The sequence below is a fragment of the Scaptodrosophila lebanonensis genome, unplaced genomic scaffold (assembly GCF_003285725.1).
Source record: "Scaptodrosophila lebanonensis strain 11010-0011.00,11010-0021.00 unplaced genomic scaffold, SlebRS2 tig00001419-arrow-arrow-pilon, whole genome shotgun sequence".
NCBI lineage: Eukaryota > Metazoa > Arthropoda > Insecta > Diptera > Drosophilidae > Scaptodrosophila > Scaptodrosophila lebanonensis.
The window spans coordinates 1-7,496 of record NW_022060745.1 but is presented as its reverse complement, the minus strand read 5'-3'; the positions used below and the strand labels follow the sequence as shown (position 1 = coordinate 7,496).

At 38.8% G+C, this 7,496-nt stretch overlaps 1 long non-coding RNA gene across 1 annotated transcript; it reads right to left on the bottom strand.

Moving 5' to 3' along the window:
- Positions 1-6,161: 6,161 nt before the first annotated feature.
- LOC115633440 lies at positions 6,162-7,454 on the bottom strand. Its single transcript, XR_003996345.1, has 2 exons — positions 7,026-7,454; positions 6,162-6,967 (listed from the first exon to the last, which is right to left on the bottom strand). It is a non-coding gene; the product is annotated as an uncharacterized LOC115633440 (long non-coding RNA).
- Positions 7,455-7,496: the final 42 nt, after the last annotated feature.

Sequence of the window (7,496 nt, the reverse complement as noted above, 5' to 3'; positions counted from 1 at the left end):
CAGTTTTTATATGGAGACGATGTCTTCCGATTAAATATTTTGGGTCTAACACGTGACCTTATTAAATATTATAAGTGCTTTAGAGCGACGTGCATCCGATCTTGAGTAAGACTTGAGCAGAAATAAATCATCTGCTTAAGCCGGAAATCTAATTAGATTAGGAAAGCTTATTTTTGGCAAATAAAAAGCTTTGGAATGCAACAGCTGCGCATGGGCAGTCGGCTGAGTGCAAGGCTTTTAGAGTTGCACTCCTACGATCGCGTCCAGAATAAATGAGCACGTTCCCTTTACTTGGAAGTTTTACAATAGGGTCCATAATAATCAGTACTCATTTTATTTGGGTCAAAATACTTGCACCCTCACACCACAGGTTTAATCTTGGCTACCAGCCTAAGATAAAAGCTGAAAAAAAAACAAAGGGTGCTTTTCGAATCTTCTTTACCAAATATCTTTGGCATGAAATTTTCCTAATTCTCTTCCTTTAAGATCTTCGAGAAGATAGATAGATTGGCCAAACTTCTGCTTAATTCTGGCTTTGGTTCCTATTGGGGCTAATTTTGCATTGAAATTAGTAGACATATTGCTCAAGGCAAAATTTCGTTTTATTACCTCTTGCCCCACCTCAAATGATCGTGGTCTACTTCTCAAATCATATATTCGCTGATTCTTTTCGTAGGCTTTCGTTAACTGTTTTCCTATCGTTGAACGAATTTTCTGAAAATCATCAGCTCTTCTCAATTTCTCAATTCCTTCGCTGAGTAAGTCTAATTTCTTTAACAACTTATAATCTTGACCGTGAGTTATCATATGTTGGCCAAATACTACAAAGTATGGCGACATTCCAATTGACTGGTGGATTGAATTTCTTAACGACGAATTAATACTAGGTAAATATACGTCCCATGTCCGCTGATCGGTTCGTATATAAGCTCTTAACGCTGCATTAATAGATCGATTGACTCTTTCTGCAGCGTTTGATTGTGGAGCATATGCGCCTGTGCAAATGTGCTGAATACCGTACTTGGATATAAATGCCGCAAAATCATGGCTTTTAAATTGAGTGCCATTATCGCTTACAATTACTTCGGGTACTCCAAAACATGTAAATAGTTCTTCTCTCAAAAAGTCTATAACGATTTTTGACGTGAATTTCTTCACTGCCTTAAGAAAGGTAAACTTTGAAAAATGGTCAAGAACAATAAAAATTCCGACTTTTCCACTTTTAGTTCGAGGAAATGGACCAATGAAATCAATATATAATCGCTGAAAGGGTCTTTCGCTCGACACTTGATTTCCCATGGGTGGTTTAAGTGCGCATGTCGGGTGTTTGGATGTTCTACATATATCACACTTGCCTATATAGTCCCGCACATCACTAACCATTTTTGGCCAATAAAATCTACGTCGAATACGTTCAAGGCATTTGGCAATACCACAATGTCCTGACGATGGTTGATCATGAGCGGAGCTTATCACGTTATTACGCAATGCTTCTGGAACAAACAATTTCCAACTTTCCTCTTTATCTGCACTTCTTTCATGAAAACTGCTACGCCGATAGATGTAATTATCAATTACTCGAAAGTCTGGTAGATTAGATGACAAATAGTTATCTTTAAGCTTACTGTATTCGGTGGATTAAAAAGCTTCAGAATCTAAATCAATTTCTGGAAAGAGTTCAATCTCTACTGCGGCAATTTCGTTACTTTCTTCGAATGAACGAGATAACGCATCTGCTACTACATTTTCGCTTCCTTTACGATGCTCGATGCTGAAATTGAATCCCTGCAATTTAATTGCCCATCTCGCCAATCTTCCACTCAAGTCAGCTTGGTTCATAAGCCAACGAAGGCTTGAATGATCAGTGACGACTTTGAAAGAGTGTCCTTCAACATACATACGGAATTTCTTTATAGCTAATACTACAGCTAAACATTCAAGCTCAGTAACAGTATAGTTACGTTGAGCTTTATTTAATTTCTTCGACATATATGCGATAGGTCGCTCGCATCCTGTTTCGTCCAGTTGAGCTAAAACCGCACCCACGCCATACATTGAGGCATCACATTGTACAATAAATTCTTTTTCATAATTCGGATGGACTAAAAATGGAGCTGTGCATAGTCTATGCTTGATATCGACAAAAGCCGTTTGAGCTTGCTCATTCCATTCGAACGATTTGCCACGCAGCAATTCCGTGAGCGGGAAAATTACTGATGAATACTGGGAAATGAATCGCTGGTACCAACCAGTAATTCCTAGGAATCTTCTAAGTTGTTTGCGCGTCTTAGGCGCTGGAAATTCTTCAATGGCTTGAATCTTATCAGGGTTAATTTGAAGTGTACCTTCGCCAACAACATATCCAAGATAATCAACTTTATTTAAACAAAACTTGCGCTTACTAACGTTTATGGTAAGTCCAGCTTTGCGCAGTTGTGTGGATACTGTAGCAAGATGCTCTAAGTGCTCTTCAAAATTAGATGACATTATCAATAAATCATCAAGATATACTAATACATGTGATTTTAACTGATATGGTATAACCTGATCCATCAACCTACACATGGTTTGTGGAGCGTTTGTGAGGCCGAAAGGCATTCGTTTAAACTGATACAGGGGTCGATTCGGAATAGTAAAAGCTGTTTTTGCACGAGAATCCTGATCTAATCGAATTTGCCAAAATGCATCTTTTAGATCGATTTTTGAAATGCAATGCACAGGACGCAGTCTACTAAGCAAACCCTCTAGAATTGGCATTGGATATGCATCCTTGATGGTTACTGCATTAACCTTACGAGCATCAAGACAGAACCTAACTTTTCCTGGCTTGACGACGAGTGTGACTGGAGAGGACCACGGCGATGACGGAGCTTCTTCCACAACACCTAAATTGATCATGCGGTCAACTTCTTCACACAAAAGTTTCTCCTTAGCCGGAGATAAAGGGTAAAACCTTTGCTTAATAGGTTTGGCATCTGCCGTGTCAATTGTATGCTCAACCAATGAGGTCTCCCCTAATCCATCACGTTCAGATGAGGGAAAGTAATTAATGACAGATTGTAATTTAAGTCTCTGAACATCGGATAGTAATAATTGGTTCGAATCTTCGTTTATTTCCACATTAATTTCGCTTATAGAACAAGTTGGTAAAATAGAAATGTGAAATATTTTCCAGAAATCCATTCCACAAATCACATTCTGTTGAATGGACGGTACTACTAGAAATTCAAAGTCTTCTTGAACTGAGTTATACGTCAAGGGTATTATTATCGTTCCAGCAACGCTTTGCTTGTGGCCGTCTGTTGTATGTACTACGCCTTTTATATAATTAAATTGCATTTGTTTGGAGATAACTTGTGCCGCCAGTGTTCCACCAATTACGCTTTTGTTGGCCCCACTATCTAAAAGTGCTAAATACGAGGTGCCAAATATCTCTATGCTAGTAAAAGGGCGTATATCGTTACTTTTATATACAATGGAAGATATTTTAAATTGTTTTAAACGGTGTCTATTGAGCCAAAATTTACTCATGCGTAATGAAGAACGATGCTTTGGAACAGCATTGAAAATCTCAGCTTTCCGTTGCCTAAATTCTTGTAATCGTATATGATATGGTTTGAATGGAAAATTACGTGTTACGTCTGGTGTATTATATGGTATGTCTGGTAATGCTTGAGATGAAACTGTATTTGAACCCAAGGCTAACGTCGGACATCCCCTATCGAAACACGGTGGACATCCTGTGCTGAGTTTTCCGATATCAGTGTACATTTAACACAGTTGGGCTTATAAGTATCAAGTAAGCCACACCCGTAGCAGAAAACACGACGAGGTTTTAAACAATCATGGTATCTATGACCTTGCTCGTCACAGTTCCAACATTTCAACTTATTTGCTTGGTGTATCGCGCAGACCTGATCGACAATTTCAAAATCTTGTTCTGGTGTTTCATCAAAATTCTCTACATGATTGATCGAATTAATAAATCGCTTGGGATATGGTTTCGTTCGGAGGTGACGATAGAATTCTTCGTGGCGATGACATTCCTTACGTAAGGTGGCTAAGTCTGGTGTATTTACGTGCAATAATTCATGTTTTAATTCTGGCTTTAAGTTATGTCTAACTTCTATAATTATGTCTCTTTCTAACATGGGATCTCTTAATGAATCGGCAATTGCTAACATTGCATCGAGGAATTCGTCAAAGCTCTCATTATTGCCTTGCTTCCGACACCTCATTGCATTTTTAATATCTCGGTCAGTTCGCTGATCTTGATATCTCTCTCTATGAACTCTCCAAAAGAAAGAAAGAGCAGGTCCGGAAAACAATAGATTTGCAAACTGGTACAATAACTCAAAGTTTCCATCGAAATCTTGTGAAGTCAAACAATTTACTCTGTATATAAAATCTTCGATTGGGATGTCATTTGCAGATCCCGAGAATTTTAATTTCCAATTAGAAATAACATTTGAAATTCTATCGGGACGATCAATCGTAAATTCCTGTGTAGTGGCTCGAACATTGGCCGTTCTATTTCTTTGACTATGGTCGTGTCCAATGACTGAACGCGGACCGCCTAAATGAATATCATTTTCCCATTCAAGTTGTGGCTCTTCTCGGGCTTCTCTTGAAAGGCCAGATAAAGACAAATTCCGTACTGCGGCGCTGATCTGGTCAGTTACTGACGCAGTAATATTTAGCCGATAGTTTTCTAAAGAATTAGCAATTATTTGTTGAATACGGTCTTCGGATATGGTATTAGTCTCGGAAGCCTGAACACCTGGTGCATGCCTTATGCGCGAACTAGATGATGGCTGCATATTTCCTCTACTTGGAGTATTTCTATTTTGTGCTCTCGTTGCCTGCCGAGTTCTAGGGGCGGCACTTGACTGAGTGTTACCTACTGGAGCACGAGGTCTCCCAACGACACCTCCAAAATTTGATCTAGGTTGTGCCGAGAGATTATCGGAGCTCTGTGCGAGCGTACAAGGCTGCCTACAAATTGGGCATGAGTTGTTATTACTCAACCACTCTGATAGACAGTTCCTATGAAACTTATGCTTGCAGACGGTTTCGGTGAAACCTATTTCTGAACTTGTGTCATTACAAATGGTACATATAACAGACTCGTTCGGTACGCCTGATAAGCTGACTAAGTCCTCGGTACTACGACGTACAGCCATGACTATGAATTAATGAACAAAAAATTTTTTTTCTTATAAGAGTATAACAATCTCGATGTATCGATAGATAAAAGATAGTTGCGAAAAATGTATTAGATGGGACTTATCCATAAGCACTCACACAACAATTTATGTATACATGCATAAAGCAGGGCATCTCAACGGAAAATACTGAAACTACTTAAAAATCAAATAGAATTACATTCCAAATTGAAGAGGGACATGCCGAAAATATCCAGCTTGAACAATCTCAATTCTATTTAGAATCAAATATAATACTTAAATACTTTTTACTTGGAAAAGATTCGACTACCAATCAGATCTAATAGTCCTAAGCAATTAGATATTTAACGTAACAGCAGACATAAACTTACAATAATCTCGTATTAATTTACTGCTGGTCTGACTACGGCAATAACCTTAAAGTCAGCTTCTCCTAGCTAGATTCAAAATATACGGTCGGAAACTAATAACAGAATATTGGATGATTATGCGTGGTTTAAGGAGAAAAGGAATTTTGGGAATTTTGGGAAGCGCGGGGTGTTTAGACATGAAGTCTAAAATTTCTTCTTCCTCGGGCCCCACACGTTGGGCGCCATTTTATCTTATGTAACGTGCACGACATCATGCGGTCTCGGCAACACCTCTGTCTACTATAGGGGTCCAGCCGTGCTCAGGGCTAATGGGGGGGTTCTTTGGTGCTGCTTACTCCATGGCCGTCATCTAAATAAAAATTCGTAGACAGATAAGGAATGAATCCAAAAAGCCACTTGTATTACCTTGAGATGCGTCTACTTTAGGTATTTGAAGAACCAAGATGAAAGTGTTCTTCTTCTATACCCTCCCTACCTGTAGGATCGGAGAAATTATAGGATCCTACCCTTTTTGCAATTGAGGTGTGAGATACTTTAGGTGCCCATAGGGAAATTAAATTATATCATGTTTTCTTAAAAAATAACCGCATATAATTCAAGAAAATTCATCTTTAGAAACAATTCATATTGATTAAGATAGGAAGTTTAAGTAAGATAAGGAAAATAAGAAGTGTTTTTACAAAATTACTTATAATTAGGAAGTGATATATACAAGAATAAAGGTGAATAGTTAAGTATACTAACAAAATGTACGCCGCATTCAATTATAGGCGTTTTAAGTAAACAAACGTTTTCTAGCGGATTGCTATGCTATTGTTGCACTCAATTTATGACCTTTTACACTTAATATTTTCGACTGTGCCGTACTTACAACATTCAGAGTCCATCGATGTCAGCAGGCCTGTTGACGATGATTGGCTGTTGGTACAAATTGGCATATTATGTTTGCAACAATACACTCATAGCGCACCGAGGCTTTATAAGACGTAAAAAGAAAACAGAATTAGATTTAACCTATTAAATTAAGATTATTTGCAAATATGACTTATCCCATCGATACAAAGATTGTGGTCTGTGTGTCTCTTTCAATTAGGTGCAGTCAGATCTAAAACCATTTGAACTGGAGGTGGATTTGGCAAGCGCCATGTTTTAATACGAAAGATCAGCTTATAGTGCGCGCATTGGAGTCAAATTCTGGGGTTCAGTAGAGCTGGTGTTGGGCTCTAGCATCAGTTCATGCTCTAGCAACTGAGCTAGCCGGGCGTGTCTCTAACGCCTGCCCATGCTGGGCCTTAACACACGTGTTCCTAGCGCCGACGCTGCGATCTGGGCTAGGTAAGCGTACCAAAATTTCGCAAATGCGTTGGTAGCCCAAAACAAAAGCCACCAATATATGTCGAGGCAGTTTCACTGGTGTAAAGGGATGCTTGTTAGAAGCATTAAATTATTGACATTGCACGAGGCTTACCTGGTGTAAATGCCAAATTGCACCAAAATATAAAAACAATCAAAATAATCACGGCGGCGCGCTTAGGTGGGGGTTTTAAAATAGTCCGACACCTCGAATAAATCGCACAGTTTTTATATGGAGACGATGTCTTCCGATTAAATATTTTGGGTCTAACACGTGACCTTATTAAATATTATAAGTGCTTTAGAGCGACGTGCATCCGATCTTGAGTAAGACTTGAGCAGAAATAAATCATCTGCTTAAGCCGGAAATCTAATTAGATTAGGAAAGCTTATTTTTGGCAAATAAAAAGCTTTGGAATGCAACAGCTGCGCATGGGCAGTCGGCTGAGTGCAAGGCTTTTAGAGTTGCACTCCTACGATCGCGTCCAGAATAAATGAGCACGTTCCCTTTACTTGGAAGTTTTACAATAGGGTCCATAATAATCAGTACTCATTTTATTTGGGTCAAAATACTTGCACCCTCACA